The sequence below is a fragment of the Rhinopithecus roxellana genome, chromosome 17, assembly GCF_007565055.1.
Source record: "Rhinopithecus roxellana isolate Shanxi Qingling chromosome 17, ASM756505v1, whole genome shotgun sequence".
Classification (NCBI taxonomy): Eukaryota; Metazoa; Chordata; class Mammalia; order Primates; family Cercopithecidae; genus Rhinopithecus; species Rhinopithecus roxellana.
The window spans coordinates 30,426,994-30,447,228 of NC_044565.1; the positions used below are offsets into that span (position 1 = coordinate 30,426,994).

The following is a 20,235-nucleotide window of genomic DNA, read 5'->3' on the forward strand; positions in this document are numbered from 1 at the left end:
AGCTTTATATATTTCTCTTTTAAATTAACCTCAGAATATTAACTACAAATGTTGCTGATAAGATCAATGGTTATTTGATGTCTCTATTTCCTTTCTGAAAAAGACAGGAGACTTAGCTCACGTTAACTATATACTGAACAGCAATCTGTTTTACATTAAACAGTGTTCTGACACACAAAGTGTGTTTGTCAATTACGTTATTGGTTTTACTTTTTTTTTTTTCCATCCAACTCCTCAATTTTATTTTTCTTCTTGGAGAGGTCATTGGTAATTTTTTAAAATTAGGGCTGTAAGTATTAAACCCTATCTTCACAATTCTGAATTTTAAAAAATATTTCTCCTTTTATCTGATTAATAAATTAGCTGGTTATCGAATTTAGGGTTGATAGTACTGAAGAAATCCAACCATCGTCTTCTGGCATCATTTATTGCCAGTGAGAAGCCACCTGTTGAACTTAAGTTAAACTATCTTTCCTTTCTGGTGGTCTCTTTTATGTGATTCTGTTTCACTGTGATATCTCTAAATGGAGATTTATTTTCTCCTTATTTTAAAGTTTTTGGTTTTGTTTTATTTAAGGGCATTTTTAATCTAAGGACACATCCCTTTAATCAATGCTGAAACATTTTTAGCCGTCATTTTATCTAATATTACTTCAGCATTTCTTCTTTTTCTTTTTTTGGAAGTCCTGTTTGACCTACTTGAGAGCCTTTTGACCTATCTTCTATAAGTTCAAAAATTTACATTTACATAAATATATATATTTTTTCTTCACAGTAAATTAATTATAGAAATATAGAGAGAATATCTATCTACCTATATCTCTATATGTATGTATATATATATACATGTATGGGTACATAGAAATAGATGATAGATAGATAGACAGATAGATAGATGATACAAAGATAGGAGTAATCTGAATGAAATCCTCAGTACTATCTCTCAATTTTATATTCCCTTGTGAATGTGTCCAATATAGAATTTATTTCAATTTAGTATTTTTTGTGAATTACTACTTTTTTGCCCCAAGATTTCCAACTTGTTATTTTACACAAATACATTTTATTTAATTTCTGTCTTTTGCAATTTATTATTCTTGTTACACATGTTGTTCTTTTATTTATTTTACTATGATTCATAAACATACTGAAATCTTTTCCAGCATTGTCCTATTATTTTGATTTTTATCTATAGTGAGTTTATATTTGGATTGTTGATATCTTGGCTCTCTTTCTTAGCACTAGGATTCTGGTTTATTTTTTCTGGTTTGTTTGTTGTTTTCTTGAGACAGGTCTCACTCTGTCACCCTGGATGGAGTGCGATTGTGCAATCACAGCTCACTGCAATCTTGATCTGCCAGGCTTAAATGCTCCTCCCACCTCAGCCTCCCAAGCAGCTGGGATTACAGGTGCAAACCACCATGCCAGACTACAATTTTATTTTTTATGGAGATGTGGTCTCACCATGTTGCCCAGACTGATCTCAAACTCTTGAGCTCAAACAATCCTCAGTCCTTGGCTTCCCAAAATGCTAGGATTACAGGCATGAACCATTGTGCCTGGCCTAGAATTCTTTAACACAGTTTGAAATGTTGATTTGTAGATCATCGGTAAAATATTTGATTTTATTGTGTGCAGTTCACCCCTTTCCTGCTCTTCCTTAGGGCAGAACATTTTTTTGGTTTGTTTTTTGGTTTTGGCATTCTAAGTGACATCTCTGGAACCTTGACTCCAGGACCAGTGTTACAGTAGTCACAGGAGCTTCTTGCCTTGCAATGGTATTTGAAATACTCTTTTCAGGGAATGGCTGCTCCTGGTTCTTGATACTAGACCGGCGCCAATGTCTTCCTTCTTTCTGGGCATACAGCTTCACGTGACCATAGTCCCTGAGAGTAGCAGGGACCAGGTTTTTCCCTTTTATTTCACCAACCTGGGAGATCCACTCCAGACCTTTTTCAAGCAATAATCCCAGTTTTCCGCCCCTCATTTGCTTGAAGTATCTTTGGGCCCTGTTATCTGCAGTAGCAAAACTTTGTTCATTCTTACACACTTCAGACGTGAAGTCCAATAGGAATCCCAATTAGCCTGAGAACTTTGCATTTATGTTTCTTTGCTGGTCTACTAGGAGACTTATCTTGTTATTGAGCAATTTTCTCTTTGAGTTTTTTCTTTTTTTTTCTATCACGGATAGACATTTGTTTGTGTGGCTTCAGTGACACTGAAGTTCAGAGTAGCAGCTCTGGAGTCAGGCTGTTTCAGTTCAAATCTCAGCTTAATCACACACAACCTGCATGAACCTGGGAAAATTACTCAATCTCTGTTTATCTCACCTTCCTCAACTATAAAATGGAAATAATTATTGCTGCAAGATTCAATGAGATCACACATACAAAGCACTAAAACACCGCAAGTGGTCCTTGCATGCTAGCTGTGATATTGAGAACACAATCAGGCCACAGTCTTGACACAGAAGTTTGATAGCACAGAATTTCAGTCATAAAAAAGAAAGAAATCCCATCACTTGTGGCAACATGGATGAACCTGGAGGATGTTATGTTAAATGAAATAAGCCAGGCACAAAAAAAACAAGTATACTATTTCATTCGTAGACGGAATCTAAAGAATTTGCTCTCATGGAAGTGGAGAGTAGGATGATGGTTACCAGAGGCTGGGAAGGATAAGGTGGAAGAGGGCATGGGGAGACATCGGCCAGTGGTACAAAGTTACAGTTAGAGAGGAGGAATAACTTCTGGTGTTCTATCAGTTCTATTGCACAGTAGGGTAGGGTGATGATAGTTAACAATAATGTATATTTCAAAATAGCTAGAAGAGAGGATTCATCACAAAGAAATAATAAATGTATGAGGTGATGGATATGTTAAGTACCCTGATTTGAATTTTTATACAGTATATACATGTATTGAAACATCACACTGCACCCCATAAATATGTACAATGATTATGTGTCAATTAAAAACGAAAATAAAAGAAGAATTTGTTAAGGAAAGCACAAAAGAAAGCAAATACCAGAGGGAAAAAGATTACTTTCCTGATTTAATTTTTCCATTTTTTTTCTAATGCATATATCCTTACATAGTTTTTTTCTTCTATACTGCCAATGCTAGCAATTTGTATAGATTGGTATATCATTTTGTAGATACTTTCTGTGTAATCTGATTTTCTTGTTTAGCAATATATTATGAGCTTATTCCTAATAGACGAAAATAAGACTAAAATAACTGTTTTCACTATTGTTTTTTGTTTTCTGTTTTTTTTTTGAAACGGAGTCTCGCTCTGTCGCCCAGGCTGGAGTGCAGTGGCCGGATCTCGGCTCACTGCAAGCTCCGCCTCCCGGGTTCCCGCCATTCTCCTGCCTCAGCCTCCCGGGTAGCTGGGACTACAGGCGCCCGCCACCTCGCCTGGCTAGTTTTTTGTATTTTTTAGTAGAGACGGGGTTTCACCGTGTTAGCCAGGAGGGTCTCGATCTCCTGACCTCATGATCCGCGCGTCTCGGCCTCCCAAAGTGCTGGGATTACAGGCTTGAGCCACCGCGCCCGGCCTTCACTATTGTTAATAGCACTATTTGAATATTTGGGGACATACAATCAGGACATTTGAGGTAGCATTCTTTTGAAAGTCTTGAAATCTGTTTCAAGACTTATGAAACGTACTGACAAAATTATCTTACAAAACATTTTTCACTTTGTATTTCTACATTTCAACTTCCAATTCTCCCGTTTCAAAATATCTTAAGATGAGAGTAAATCTTGAGATCAACAAAACGAAAATACAAGCAAAAGGCAAAATAAAACCCTGAGGAGTTAGCACTGTTGAAAATCAATAATACTCTGTCCCGTTCCTGCCTATAGTTGCAGAAATACAACAATGCTGGAGTAGTACTTAACAGCAATAAATCTGTTTTCACATGAAGGGGAAAAAATTGTTTCATAATTAATTAAGATGTGAAATTTCTCCACTTTTCAAATTAAGAACGTAGTGCGGCTTTGTCCAATAGAACTTTGTGTAATGATGGAACAGTTTTACATCTATGCTGTCTAGCATGGTAACCACATGTAGCTAGTGAGCAGTTAAGACATGGCCAATGCTATTAAATTGTTTATTATATTTAAGTTTAAAGAATTAAAATGTAATCGGCCACATGTGTCTAATGCCTATCATCATGAACAGCTCAGCAGACTCAGAGTGTTAATGAAACAAGCAAGAGATTAGCATCAACAACAGGTAGAAGTCATTTTTGATAAGATAATAGATCTTTTAACGTATCTTAATAAATCAAGTAAATAATCAAGTGATTTATGATATAAAACAATACTTAATCATTCTTCAATGCACCATGTCTTCTCAAAAAATACTTTCTCCCCCCAAAATACTACATAGCATTTATACTGCTGCTCTTTCTGACTTATATTTTTAGGAACAAGAAGAAAGTAATGAAAAAGCAAAATGATAAAGTGGATTTATTAAGAGAGTACACATTTCATCCCATAGGTTATGTAATAATATGACTCCCAACTCAGGATAAAACTCACTTTTAGTATAGTTGATTTATTATGGTAAATATGTATATAAAATAGACTCACAGTATACTTAGAGGTTAGGATTTTAGCTCGAGTGAAAACCAAGATAATCTAAAGAACATTGAAAAAATGTTCTTTACATCCACTATAAAATAATGTATGGTACTAACTCTCAATACATTTTCTACATTGATTAGAACTGGTTGGTTGTATATTATTGGATAAGAAGACTTGTGTTTTTATTTGAGGATGAGACAGTTTTTTTATTTTGAATTATTATTTGATTTTCTTCCCATATAATTCCATTTTAAACCAACAAATAAGCAAATTGCCTTGTTTATTAATATTACCTGAAGACCTGGGTCCACTGCTTGTGTGTTTCTCCATTCCACCCATGCTGTTGACTTATCCCTTGTAAAACAATTTCATAATTCTCAACTGTTCTTTGTTTCTTCCGATTAGTGTTTGTGCTTTCCCATTTCTCCAGTGTGAGATTGCCATTGTACCACATTTGACACATGTTGCTTTCATTTCTCCTGTCATCATCCATAGTCTGAGAACTGATATATTCGAGAATTGCTTTTTTACTGTTTGCCTGCCTTCTTCCCACAAGTCTTCTGCAATATGACTTTCTCTCCCCTGCAGTCAGAATACAGTGAGTAATTGCAAAAGACCCTTCTAGAATCAGAACTGTTCCTCTCACCAATCCTCTGGAGAGTTTCTGGCTCTGAAGGAAATGCCTGATCGCAATCCCAGTTTGTTCCGACCATCATACGGTCCACGCTTTTGTACACAGACTGAGGCTGCAGATGAGAGGACAAAGGTTCATGTTAATGTGGACCCTGTAGCGGTTTTTGAATCATGTTGGACATGTTTGCAAAGTCAAGTATACCTTTATTTCTAAGTCCTTTTTCCTAAGCACCCAAAATGTGTTTTGATGTATTACCATCTTTGTATCCTAGTTTCCTAACGTTTCTCTTTGAAGGGAGAGTGAGGGGTAATATGTATTTATGAATAACACATACATATTTGTGTATCCCACCTCAACTGAAAAACTTGCGATCATTTCTCTTCCACATCCCTTTTCTGTTGAAGTCATCTAGTAAAACGATTTTGCCACAGGAGGCCCCCAAAATTTGTCAGTTGATCCAATGGATACACTTTTGAATTCTCACTACAAACCAGGTCATGGAGATAAAACAGAACATGGTTACTACATGAAGTCATTCACAGACATCTCGCAGGCTGGGAACGACACCAGGAGTGCTGGAGTCTAAAACCACCATCAATGCTTTGCAGTAAGTATTAAAGGATCAAGAGTCAAGCCCCTAGACATAACTTAGAGGGCGTCTACTACCCAATCCTCTCTCTCCTATACCTCTAAGCACTCAAGTTGATAAGGGTTCTAGGATCGTTAGAAGAAAATCAGTTAGAAAAGAATCCAAGTCCACAAATAGCATGGCTAGCTAAGCAAGCCCATCTTCCAAGTCCACAAATAGCATGGCTAGCTAGCTAAGTGTCCTTAGACCTTAGTATCTGTACCAAAGAAAAATGCAACCAAACCTTATATTTATATTATCACTGTTGCTCTTTCTGGGAATTACATGCTCAACCAAACAACTTCCTATCTCTGTAACCTCTGGTAATTTACTTTATCTCTCAGAATTGGTTTTCTCGTAGACTTGCTATAAGGATTAAATGAGATAGTCCTCATGATATGCCCAGAGTAAGAGCTTGATAAATGAGTATTGTTCTTGCTGATGCTGCTGATAATAGTGATGGTGGTTTGACATCTTCTATATGAGCAAAGGAACTCTGTGGGGTTCAACAGAAGTTGAAAAGTAGACACTGACAATGGGCTTTTTGTGCCTTATCACCAATAACACAGAAGAACTTGATGCTTTGCCTGGCAGCACAGAGGGTCAAACGTGAAACTGCGCCAGGAGCTGGAAGGCTCAGGTAGAGGCAGATGAGGACCAGAAGGCAGATTTGGGCAAGGGAGTATGATTTAAAGCCAGGTGAGGACAGTAGACTTCCCTAGAGATGAGAGAGTCTTGGCTGGCTGATGGCATCTCCGCTTATACCCTGGTCCCCTAGAGCTCCTCACCAAAGCCTAGATCCCAGGCCCAAACTCAACCTGGGTGGTCAGAAGAGTGCAGGGCCTCTCCCTTCACTCCTTGGGCCCAAGAAGAGGGGAGGAGCCTTTACTGAGGCTGAGAGGACTGGTGGTATCTTCTACCCAGATGTGAACTTTATAACAAATATGTTGTTTAGATTAGGTGACTGAATGATTCTTGGTTTCCCTAGTTCCATGTTGAGAATGTGTCAGATCACTCATAACTGGCAGGTATCTGTGTAACAGTCCTCAAGAAGTAGCAGGTATTATTGTGTACATTGAGGAAAAGGGCTGTGAAGGGAAGCTGTGTTAAACCATTCACCTCTGGTCCTGCAATTAGTCCTCCACAGAGCTGGGTCTGGAACGAGGTCATCGTAAGTCCTTCTTCTGATCTTTCCTGTGGCGACTACTGTCACTTCTTCAATTAAAGCTTGCAATAATTTTTCCTAGCCTAACGATAAGAAAAACAATGATTCAGGAGCCAATAAAATAGGGAAAGGCAAGTCAAGAGATGGTAACCATTTAAATATAAGCCATATTTAGATATTTTAAACCAAGTAATGTGCTAGCAAAACATTTCCTATGCATGCTTTAATTAAGCAAAGATGCAGGAAGGCTCTAAAATCCTCTATCTTGCAGTCCACTTTTACTTGAATAAACAAAAAGCTCTTATTAGCCAAATTTCCTTAGTCAAGAAGCAGACGCGTCATGTCAATGAAGTTAACTGTTAAGAACAAAGTATTTTAACCTCACATTGTCATTCAGGAAAGAATTTTGAGTACTCTTTTTTAAAAAAATTGGCAGTTGTCATTTAATATATGATGTGATCTAAAAGCATATTATTTTTTAATGTTACCTAGGAGATTTCATCAGCTTCATGACACTCTTAATCTTTGGTATAATTGTCTAAATTGATAGAACATCTTTTATTTAACTGATGGAGGCACTGCCTGCCCTTTTATAAGTCAAGTAAACAGGTCTCTGAGTTCTCACTTCCTTTGTCTTGCTTTAAAAAAAAAAAAAAAAAAAAAAAAAAAAAAAAAAAAAAAACCTTCCTAAAACTCTCTGATAGTGATAAAAAGTGGCATTGTTTTAAAAGATAAGAAGCACCCAAATTACTTTCTCTCTGACCTTTGTAGGTTCCAGGACAAGCAGCTTCTGTGAGTAAAATAGTTAAAGCTTTTTCTCACAATGGATATCCGACATTGTTCCCTAAGAAAAGAATATATTGTTCCTGATAAGGAAAGGTATTAAGCCCTCATCTTTGCTCAAAAAACAACTTAACAGAAATAAAGTTGGGGAGTATTTGAAGATTTCTGAGGAAAAATTTGAAAGAAAGGAAGGAAAAATACCGTAGATTATATTATCTGTAGGTACTCATGGAGTTTTATATACTGTGCCTTATTGAAGCAATCTAAGATAGGTTTCAAGGATAATTCTTGGCAGCCTTTTGATACAAGCAGAACATTTACATAGCTAAAGTTTAATGCGTTAAAAGTTTTGTGAAAAGAATTATTAGGAGAGTGAAACAGAAAAATTACAGTTTAAATTTTGTATACAATGTGTTAATCATGCTTAACCCTCTGAAACTGGCTATTTCTTAAATTGAGGAGCTCAGTTTCAGATGCCATCTCATTCTGAACTTAAATTTACACGTTTTTGGTTTAAAAAAAAAAAATTTGCCAGCAGTTGTTCAGAGAGGCAGCATGCATTCAAAGGCTAATTCACTGGCCATGAGCTCCCATTATCATTTTTTTCTGGGGTTTCAAAACAAGCAAGCATGATCTATGTATTCTTGCAGGTTGCAAAGTCTGTAACAACAATATGACACTGTTGTCATCAATTCTTAAGGAACTATGAACTAAATAGCTGTGAAGGCAAAGCGATGATAATAAAACCTCTTCCCTTTACCAAAAAAGTTGGTATTGCTTTTGCAGTGGTTTTTGCCCCAGCTGGAGGTACAGTCTATAGTCAGGGCAAAGACATGAAGTATATTAGAGCCACATAAAAGGAAGCACACATTTACAAATAATAAGATTCATTAAGGAAAATAATAGAAGAGGCAGTAATAGTCATTAGCTCTAGAATTCATAACTCTTCTGATTTCTCATTCACAACAAGCTTTGTGGTATGCCACAGTTTTTAATAGCCTAGCAGCTTTTTTATTCTTCTTTTAAAAGATGATTGGCTTTGAATGCTAGAATATGCAAATATACATAAAAGACTGACTTTACTGACCATTTCTTTGTGTTTGGGTATATATTTCTGTATGGCATAATATTTCCACTTGCACTGGTTTCCTGGCATGAAAATGTTTATTGCGCTCATTAGCTAAGAGGGTATCGGCACCGGTCCAATGAACACAGATCTGCCTTCTGATTTCAGCCATTAAATTGCAATGGGATTCACAGGCTTAACATTGTGGGTGTGAGAATAATAAAATGGAACTCCATCTTTAGCCCAGTTACCATGGATGCAGTTAAAGGTCATAGTGGCAGCTGCTAACTAGTTGCCTTTTGAGCTGTGTTTCCCCTCCTGCTCTGTGTTTTCGAGCACTTTCCTTTCTATGGGTCTGCCGTGGAATACCTTCACCTACTTTGGTGACACACTAACCTCTTCTTTAAGACAACAGGCTCCTTCTTTTCAAGACAATGGTTGCCATGGACCTTCTCTTGTATTTATGTGTCATGGATATGATATAGAATCAGAAGGCAAAAGCTTCAACAAAAATACAAATTGTAGTTCCTTCTGCATCCTGAATTACTTTCTCATTTTCTGCACACCGGTCTACATTCCCAACCGAAAAAAAAAAAGTGTATAGTAAATTCCCGTCTCCGTTTAAACTGGTAATGGGTTCAGGCACTGATGCATTCACAACGTGAAACATCAACTTCTTCTTCATTCGCCCCAAAGTCCTAGGAGTTAATTCCCTGTACTGCATGAGGTGTCAGGGTAATTACCGCTGATCAGCCCTATTTCTCAGCGCACTGCCCGCTCCTCAGGCCCCCTGTTTACTGATGCACCACCACAGCAGCACGGAGCTTTCATTCAGGCAAGCTTCTTAATCGAAAGGGTTTGGACAATGTCGGATTTTCAAAGAGAAGTGGGGGAAAAAAATTCAAAGTAGCCAAGCAAAATAAAGTGCATGGTAAGAAACCTGAAAGCAGTACAAAATATTTCCTGATGTCAACACTTCATTTCAATAGATCTTAAAACTTCTATTCATTTCCAATGAAGGTACTGTGAGCCTTGCCATGAGCAACCTGACTGCGTGATCATATTTTGAAATATCTGGGGAACATATACCTTTAAAACGCCATTTTGGAAAAAACATATTCTTTTTTGTTCTGTTTAGAAATAAGTCCCAACCATGTAGCTATATACGCCAGAATACAAAAAAAAAAAAAAAAAAAAAAAAAAAACCTTACCAAAAAAATGTTGTGCCCCTCTGTTTTAAACATACATTTATATAACTTGTCATTTCATAAAAATAAATTAAGTATTATATGAGCCAAATGTTTCAATTCCACACAAGAGTGGTTTCTGGGACTCTTGGCAGGATGCCACTATATTCATTTTTATTTCAGACACAATGTGAAGTCTTTAATTTTAATATACTTTGTAACTATAATGGTTATAACGCATATACTGTACTAATTCATCCTTATCTTTTCCTAGTCCTGGGGAGATGTCACTGAGGAACAGGAAGAGTTGTTGATTTCATGTCTCTTTCAGACTTTAAAATGTTGTAGAAGAGTGGCCTGGGGTGCAGGGAAAGCAGAAAGAGAGAGAACTGGTCATTGGGCACTCTGGGCTCGGTGCCCTAAATGCTGGATGTGGAGTTGGCTGTCATCCTTCCTGGTCCCTGGTCTCTGAGTTCAAGTGATGGCCAAGTAGAATGGCGAAGAGTGGAAGACTTTGCTGCCGCCTGGGGCTCTTCCCCAGCTCCTGAGTTCCTGCTCTGGCAACAATTCAGCTGAAACAAGAAGAGTATTGGCGAGTCAGCTGATGGGAACCTCTCTGACACTGCCCCATGTGATAGCAGCATGGGCACGGGCCAAATTCTTCTCCACAGCTCCTTTATTCTCTGAAACCCCACAGGCCAGGAGTCAGAGAACCAAGCAGGGACAAGAACACTGTAGGAGAATCTGGCCCCATTTAATCTGCAATACCCTGCCGGAAAAAAAGGAGAGGCTGATCCCCAGTAAGAGGAAACAGAGTAAAACTGACAAATACATATGTAAATCAATTAATCCCCAGTGATCGTCCTGAGGTTTCCTGGTGACCTCGGAAGCAGAGTGGTATTTCTTCATTAAAGGGGCTGGGTGGAGGTGGCGAGAGAGAGAAGTAATTTTCATAATCTGTACCACTGTGTTATTGGGAACACCAGAATAACATGTTTCAAGCGATCACGGAGGCTTCAGCTCTACTCTTTCTCTGCCACACTCCTAATCAGAGAATTTCTTCCTGTGCCTTGTTTACTGTTGATATTTTCTGGCTGATTGGAGAGGAATGACATTTTGACAATTTACTGTAGCAGTAAGCACTGTACAAACAAAAGGTGCTGATGAAAACTGGAACCCATTATTATGTAAATGATGGCTGAGTAACACAGAATCCATCTCCCAGTCACCATCATTGAGACCAGTTTTACTCAATGATAATAATTTTCATGATTGCAGACTTCAGAGTGATCAGAAATATGCTTTAGCTGTTGCATTTATCTACTGCTGGTACTTGACCCTTAATTAAATTCTGAAACTTTTTTATATAATAAAGTAAAATACAGCTGACACTTCTGTTCAAACAAAGAGGCTCAAATGCAGATCCACCAAATAAGATAAAGGTATTTCAGACTTACCTCGCTGTATTTATAGTAAACATGGATTGTACAGTGTATCTTGAAAGGGAGTTTAAAGTTTAAAATGCAGATGTGTGTTTTCAAGTAATTTCAATTCTGTACTTCGGCTCTGCTCTCCTTAAATGATGCTGAATCTCTGCAAGCTCATCTTGGACACGTCATGATAAAAAAAAAAATCTGCTTAAAAGACATTTAAATGTGCTCTGAAAATAAGTTCTGTGGGTTCTTTAAACCTTCCATCTTAATATCTAGACTATTCAAAGTGAGTCTTCAAAACTATGGCACTTATGAAGATCCACACAGCTTAGTAAGCTATTGCACCGAGTTTTGTAAAGGAATATTTTCGTCATAAATTTGTTCTTGTCTTAAAAAGAGAAAGCCAAGGCAAATTTTAAAGCAGCATTTTGACTTTAATGAAAAATTGATTGGCTAAAACAGATGTCAGGCTGAAACTACAAAGAACCCAGGCATTATGCAGGTATCAGCTGCTTTGTTAAGAATGGCTGACAGTGAGGAGACTTTGGCTAATGTGTTCTTATTCCCTTTAAACCCTGCCAATGCTCCAGAGCATTTATTTACCTTGGAGTTTCCTCCCTCTTTCAGGGCAGGAAGAAAGATCTTCATTTAGAATATATTAATAAATACAAGTCAGCTTAAAGGGGCAACAGTGTGAGCCCGGTTTTTAATATTTCCTTAGATATAACCCTTTCTAACCAGGCAGCTCACAGAGCCAATGAGCTAAGAAGGTAATTACTTAAGTGGATTTCATGAAGAGTAGAAAGATGATTGTGCCACATTAAATAACAATTGTGTCCTTAATGATGTGTTGGGCTATAAGGCAAACATCCCTCCACCATCACAGGCAGGCGCTCCAGCGTACCTTTCTAATGACTCCGGTGGCTCCCGTCCCCCTGCCAGGATGTGGGGCTTTCAGAGCCTATGTAAACACTAAGTGAGCTGGTATATTTTTTTAAACTGCAGTGCCTGCAGCTGCGTGGTCATTGATAAATTGGCTATGAATTGCTGAAATACTTCATATGAATATAAACATTGTTGTAGTTTTGTAGCTTTAAGAAAGACAGAAATGTACTTGACTTGAGAGAGAAGACGGCAGTTCCAGAGCACAGCCTTCCAGAAAGTTCCTTCTCTGTTGTGTGTGAAGGATCTATTTTCACAAAATCCAGCGAGGTGGACTCAAAAAGTGGGAGAGGGGTGAGCATGCGGTAGAGAAAATTCATTATTTTTAAAAATTAAAGATTGAATAAAACGTAACTTAGTGTTTAAGTATCTATCTTAAACAGAAGCAGGAAATAATATTACAGCATATTAGATTTTATTGCTTCAGAATGTGTGGTATTCTGGCTGTCCATGTCCACTCGACTTTGTGTAGAAACAGTAAAGAAAGACCACCGTAATAAATATATCCAGCACCTGAGTTAGGATTCACGTTAGCTGCCACCTAACCTTAGAGGAAGAATTTTCACAGTGATATAAACTTGAGACATGAAAAAGATAATTAATCCATGACCATAAATGTTCCTGTCTGCCCTTAGATGTTGTTATAATGACTATTTCCCCCAGAGTCCATAAGAGTATCTCTTTGTGGACATGCGTGCTGACTCTCTAGTCATTTACTCTCTGACGTTAACATTAACAAATGTGAATTCGAGAGACATGATTCAAATAAAATGCACAGTCCAAATGTTGAGAACGTACTTTCCACTAAATCCTAGCAAGTTCTTTAGTATCGTACCCATTTCAGAGAACAGAGAAATAACATACCTAAAATTGGAAAACTCTTCAGATCCGTGACTGTAAGCTATATTGTGGGAATTGAAATAAACAAATCTCTTACCTCTTTGTTTTATTTAGGGAATGAAAGCATTTGGAGAAGAAGGGATTACTGAAAGGAGACTCCTGGGCTGGAGGAAAACCATGATCTACAGTTCATGTTGACAGATATTGTGTTTTTGGTCCTAGATCTGACTTTTGAAATGACTTCTTACAAGTTCAAGTTTACCAATCATGAGTAAAGTACCCAGGATGTGCTAAGCATCTAGCTTTGCAGATAGAAGAACACTTACTGTTTCTGAGCATGGGAGGGAATAGAAGTTCCTGGGTCCTGGCTTCACCTCATCAGGCACTGCCAAATTTGACGCCTCCTTCCTGTTCACAGCAGACCTTTGGGATAGGGTATTAGATGCCACTGAATAGCTGCATAACTCACCCACTTTGTCAGAGCCTGGGTCTAAGCCGGGTCTGACAGACCAAAGCAAGCCCCGTTTACAGCATGACTGGGATCCAGTGGGTAAGACCAACCTGTCAATGCCCAAGTACAGATGCAATAATAGCGCTTCAACAGATTGTTGCAAGCCCCTCGTGAAGTATGCCAAACTCCAGCGCAGATGGTAACAAAGGTTACTTTTCACCTCCAACCTCCAATATCCTTTCTCTTTTTCTTTTTCTTTTCTTTTTTTTTTTTTTTTTTTTTTTTTGAGAGAGAGTCTACTCTGTCGCCCAGGCTGGAGTGCGACGGTGCAATCCCAGCTCACTGCAACCTCCACCTCCTGGGTTTGAGCGATTCTCCCACCTCAGCCTCCCGAGTAGCTGGGATTACAGGCACCTGCCATCATGCCCAGCTAATTTTTGTATTTTTGTAGAGACAGGGTTTCACCATGTTGGCCAGGCTGGTCTTGAACTCCTGGTCTCAGGTGATCTGCCTGCCTCGGCCTCCCAAACTGCTAGGATTACAAGTGTGAGGCACCATGACCGGCCCCAATATTCTTTCATACTAGACACTGTGTAAGCTAATTATTCAGCAAGTATTTTGCACTGAACTCTAAACAGGTAAGTATTTTGTGTCCATTTTACAGACAAGATAAATAAAATAGGTAAAGTATTTCCCCAAAGTTGTGATAAATGAATCCCATAGCTAGAAATGGCAGAAAACCCATGGACACTTCCATGAGTAGTGGATGACTGCCTTATCTTGGCACAATGCCTGGTCCTCAAATATCATTTCAGTGACATTGCCAAATGGGAGAAACCATGTCTGGTACATGGGACACAGGCTGCCTCAAAAATATCTTGAATGCATTTTTTTCAGGGGAGAAAATCCATTTGAATAAGAACAGCTAGTTATTATAGCTTATTATGTGCCAGACACTGTTCAAAGTGTTTGATGTATATTAACTTCTCAAAACCACTCTATAAGTTAGGTACGATGCTTTCCATCTCCATTTTACAGATGAGGAAACTGAACCATCAAAACCAAGTGACTTGCTTGAGGCCATGCAGATGGGGAGAAGAAGACCAGGATCTGAACCCAGCTGAACCTCCCAAGCTTGGGCCACTGAACCATTTCACCTCTTGGAAAAACTTAATGATCAGAGTGGCCCACCCAGTTCATGGACAGCATGGAGGTAATGAACTTTGATCCAAAAATTATTGTGCATTGACTGAGCATTTATTCTTTTAAGATAGTATAGTTGGATACCTTTGCATGTACAGAATTCAAATTAATAATAATGTCCACAAAAGTTGCCCTGTATTTTTATGCTGAAATACAATAAAATGTCAACTTGGTTCCAGTGACCTTTATACCATACATATTATGTTTAATGTAGTTCTGTATTGTAGCTAAATTTATTATCTAACTCGTTGATGCCAATAAGCTGATGCATATGAAAGATACCTGGAAAAAATTATCTTATCAAAACACTTCAGAAGAAGCCACAAAAGTATTATGATAAAATATCAAAGGAAGATATAAAATTGGGGGTAGGCGAAGTCATGCTTTGCAGCATTTGCTCACGATATTTGAGAAAGTAAAGTTTTCTGTCTTTTAAATGATTGCTGAATTTCTGTAACAGTGCTGCTCTGTTTTCTCGGTCAACCTTGCTGGATAGCCCGGTTTTCCTTTGCAGTTTGCAGAGCATGTGGCAGGACTATAGGCCTGTTTTATCTCTTTCTCACATAGCCCTCTGACAGAGAATCTGCAGAGGTCTTCCCTCACCTCCAGAGCTGGTCTTGTCCCTAGCGCCCACGTGTGCTCTGTGGCTCAGAAAGGTCTACAGGGCCTTCCAAATCCAAGGACAGGGTAAAGGTTTGCAGTTTATGTTTTTAATTTTTAGTACATATTTACTGAGCTACCGAGATGTGCCCAGCACTGTGCACACACTGCTCCCTCCATGGAGCAAGGTTGGAAATTTCCAGAGCAGCCCCTTTCTCTGAACACAGTGTGAGACAGCTCGCTGGCTGGTAGCCCCCCAAGGCAAACGTGACGATGGCCCCTTCAAGATTCTAACAAGAGCCCTGGGCTCCTGCATACATGACATTAAAGGCATTTTCTTTTCTTTTTTTTCTTTTTCCTTTTTTTTTTTTTTTTTTTTTTTTTTGAGGTGGAGTCTCACTCTGTTGCCCAGGCTGGAGTGCAGTGGTGCGATCTCAGCTCACTGCAACCTCTGCCTCCTGGGTTGAAGTGATTCTCCTGCCTCAGCCTGCCAAGTAGCTGGGACTACAGGTGCCTGCCACCATGCTGAGCTAATTTTTTGTATTTTTAGTAGAGACAGGTTTCACCATGTTAGCGAGGATGGTCTCGATCTCCTGACCTCGTGATTTGCCCGCCTAGGCCTCCCAAGGTGCTGGGATTACAGGCACCAGCCACTGCAACTGGCCTATTTTCTTAGACAATAGTTCTACTGGGGCTTCCCAGGCTGCAGACACAGAACCTGAGCTTATGGGGCAGGAGACTGAGTGAGGATACTTATGGGGTCCCATATGGAGGAAGGGATGGGAACAAGGCAGGACTGGGAGGGAGAAGCCGGCCTCAAAAGAGTCCAACTGACCTTGCAGAGCTCTGGAGATAAAAGCCCTTCAACGCGGTCCCCAGCTGAGACAAGGGGGTCAGGTCTTTATTCCCCTACACTAACCAAAGTCTGATACAGGATTCCTCAGGAAGAGGCACGACCTTGGGCTAGGCTGCTCTCTCCAGCCAGGGACCTTTTCGGGAGAGGCTGGCAGCTGATCTGCTACCACCATGCCAAGCAGCTGATGGAAGGAGTGTTTGAGTCCTGACGAGATGTGGAGAGCCCAACACAATATCCACTAAACACTCCGTGTCTTATCTTAAACCCAGAATCGTGTGCCATCTCTATTATTAAATAGAAGGCAAAGAAATCCAGAGAATCAGCAACTCTCAAAAAAGACAAGATCTTAGAGGTATCCAAGTTTAGTGTCCCCGAAGGTAGAAATTACTCCTACAATGCCCTAGCAGTGAATCAGCTCTTTGTACACCTGTAGCCACAGGAGCTCACCATTGGGAACCTCTAGTTGTTACGTGGTTTTTACTTATATCTTCTAGGTGGAAATTGCACTTTGATAACAGTAACCGTATTGACAAATTACGGTCAAAGTATTAAAACTGGAAAAGAGTTAGTATGGTTGTGCAAAATAATTTGGACCTCGGACTGAAATAATGGAGCAGATATTAATCATTTCCTTTAACTTATTTTACAAGATGTTTTCCACTAAGTAGTCAGAGTAATCTTTTATAAATGAAAGTCAGATTAAATTTTTTTGGACTCAAAGCTCTCCGCAATTGGAAAGTAACTCATACTACTCACCCTGGCCTACGAGCCCCTCTGGTCTGGAGCCTGACTCCGGGTCAGCCCTCATCTCACACCCACCACTTACCCTTCAGCCCCTTTGCCACCATCACATGGGCCTTTCTGGTGCTCTCCAGATGCCCCCACCTCATTCTGCTGTAGGACTTTGCACTTGATGGGAAGCCTGGCTTGGTGGTCTCCTTCAAGACCTTTGTAAGCTTCCACTCAAATGCCAAGTTTTCAGAAGGGCTTCCCTGCCACATCCCGTCTCAGAAGAGCTCCTGAGTCTCTTGACTCTCATACTGCTTGCTTTTTCTTCACAGCTCTTATTAATTTCTAATAAGGAAGATTTATGTGTGCATGTTTGAGTGCATGTGTGTTACATATATATACACACATATATACATATACACGTACATACATATACATACAGATATGTATAGATATACACACATATACATATACATATATACACATATTCACATATGTATGTATATCCAGTTGACCTTTGAACAATGAAAAGGTTGGGGCCACTAACCCTCCTCAGTTGAAAAGCCATCTACAACTTTCGACTCTCCAAAAACTTAACTACTAATAGCCTACTGTTGGCCAGAAGCCTTGCTAATAACGTAGTCAATTAACACATATTTTGTGTGTTATATGTATTATATATTGTATCTTACAATTAAAAAAAAGCTAGAGAAAAAATGTTATTAAGAAAATCATAAGGACCAGAAAATAACATTTACCATTCATTAAGCGGAAGGGGACCATCATAAAGGTCTTCATCCTTGTAGTCTTCACATTCAGTAGGCTGCTTGGGAGGAGGAAGGGGAGGAGTGGGTCTTGCTATCTCAGGAGTGGCAGACGTGGAAGAAAGTCCATCTATAAGTGGACCTGTGAACTTCAAACCTGTAATGCTCAAGGGTCAACTGTGTAATAAAAATGTGTGCATGTGTATTGAACACATGTCATGTTCACCACTACATCTCTAAGCTTCTAGAACAGTTCCTGACACATAGTAGCATCAAATACATATTTGTTGGGTGACGACATTAATGAATGGCACCAATGAACACATAGAAGTTTGCTTAAAATGTATGGATAATGCAGTTTGCAAGTTACTGATTTTTTTTGTTTGTTTGTTTGTTTTTTGAGGCAGAGTTTCGCTCTGTTGCCCAGGCGAGAGTGCAGTGGCGTGATCTCGGCCCACTGCAAGCTCCGCCTGCTAGGTTCACACCATTCTCCTGCCTCAGCCTCCCGAGTAGCTGGGACTACATGTGCCCACCACCGCGCCTGGCTCATTTTTTGTATTTTTAGTAGAGACAGGGTTTCACCATGTTAGCCAGGATGGTCTCTATCTCCTGACCTCGTGATCCACCCGCCTCGGCCTCCCAAAGTGCTGGGATTACAGGCTTGAGCCACCACACCTGGCCAAGTTACTGAAATTTTTAAGAAGGGGATGAGAATAAATATCAGCTAAAATAAAATAATCTAATGAATGGAAGCAAACATGTTTTTGTACTGAGCTATAGTCAAGGAGAAGAGCATGTATATCACAGTTCCTTTCTAGGCACCTTGAAGACAGGGATCATGTTTCATTCCAGTTGCATTCTCCAAACCCCCAGCATGGTACGTTAAATTATTAGGTACCCACTAGCTGTTTGTTGAATTTAATTGATTTAGCCAGTTTTACCTCATGATCAAGACAGAAGACCACAGTCCCCTGATGCTGTTATGAATGCAGAAGGATAGTGTGTTCCAAGTGTCAGTATGTCTTTTTCTAGATCGTCTTTAATACTATTAGACTAGTGTACCAATTTTCCTCAGTATGTATAAGTAGACCTATGAAAAAAACCTTCAATATTGCATTGCTATTTAAGACGATTTGCTAACTTTCATAGGAATGAAAGGCCCATTGAGTGGAACTCAGAAGGACTAGCCCATCAACAACATTTTATAGGGTGGACTCTTCTCAGCCCCATCGTGGACAGAGGTGTTGCTTTCATGCTTCAGAGGACGGCTCAGGACACACTTGACTGTTGGAGTGAGGCATGTGGGAGTCTGGCTGGGTTCCTTCATTTTAGTTTGGTGAACCAGCCACTCGACCTCCTTAGGAGAAGCTGGTATTGTGTGTCTGGAAGCAAATAAATTACTGACTCTGACATTCCCCTTTTAGGATAAACTGCTTCCCTAGAAATCCTCTCCAGTATCCTTGCCACCACGACTTTGGGACATGTTGACCATGAGGAGGAGCTGGTCAATGATGGACCGGAGTCCAGATTAGCAGAGATGTGATAATAAGGACACCGACGCCTAAATACTTGAAATATCCAATAGGAAGCATTCCATCTTTGTGCAAATGTGAACTACATCTCACCAAGTTCAGGCCAAGGCTGCTACCAGTGATGTTTTGAAAAAGAAAAAAAAAAAAAGTAGAGGAGAGAAACAGAAAAGCAAGGGATGCAGAAGAGAGCAGAGGCCGCAAAAGCAGCAGCAACGTGTCCCGTGTATTCTGTTTCCTTGTAAAGCCATGAAGCACTTTAAGGAGACACTTCTTTTTTTGAGGATTCATGTTCTTGTTTATATTATAATAAACACGACATATGCTCTTTCTAAAAATTTAGGCAATGCATTCATGCACATAAAAGTAAAACAAAATCACCTGTAACTCTACCACACATAGATCAGCACTTGTTCATCTTTTCACAGGGATACTAAGAATATCCTTTTCTCTATAGAATATAGTTAATTTCTGTTACCTAATAACTAACTGGTAACCATTTTAAAATTCTTCGGTTTTACATTATGCTAGAAAAAAGGAGCCGTCACTCTAGGTGGCATTTCTGTATATTGGTTCATTCATTCAATAAAGATTTTTTAAGTACCTACTATGTTCCAAGAAGTATGCTATTTGCTGGTGCTACACAATGAAAGACATCATTCTTGTTCTCATGCAGTTCAGTGAGAAAGGAAAGTAATTGCAGTTCAGTGAATTATAAGTCAGTGAGTAGGAGCATCTTGCTTAGCTAGAGACCAAGATTTTCAAAAGACATAATAAATGAACTTGGTATTGATGAGTAAAAGTCAGTTAATAGGAACAAAGTTGGGAGA

At 39.2% G+C, this 20,235-nt stretch overlaps 1 long non-coding RNA gene across 1 annotated transcript in view; it reads left to right on the forward strand.

Moving 5' to 3' along the window:
• The window catches only part of LOC104660570, a 77,322-nt gene extending 57,309 nt beyond the window's left edge, over positions 1-20,013 (forward strand). The window contains exons 2-4 of the long non-coding RNA XR_747722.2: positions 13,388-13,823; positions 14,763-14,937; positions 19,301-20,013. This is a non-coding gene — a long non-coding RNA (uncharacterized LOC104660570). The remainder of the gene's footprint in view (positions 1-13,387; positions 13,824-14,762; positions 14,938-19,300) is intronic.
• The last annotated feature ends 222 nt before the right edge of the window (positions 20,014-20,235 follow it).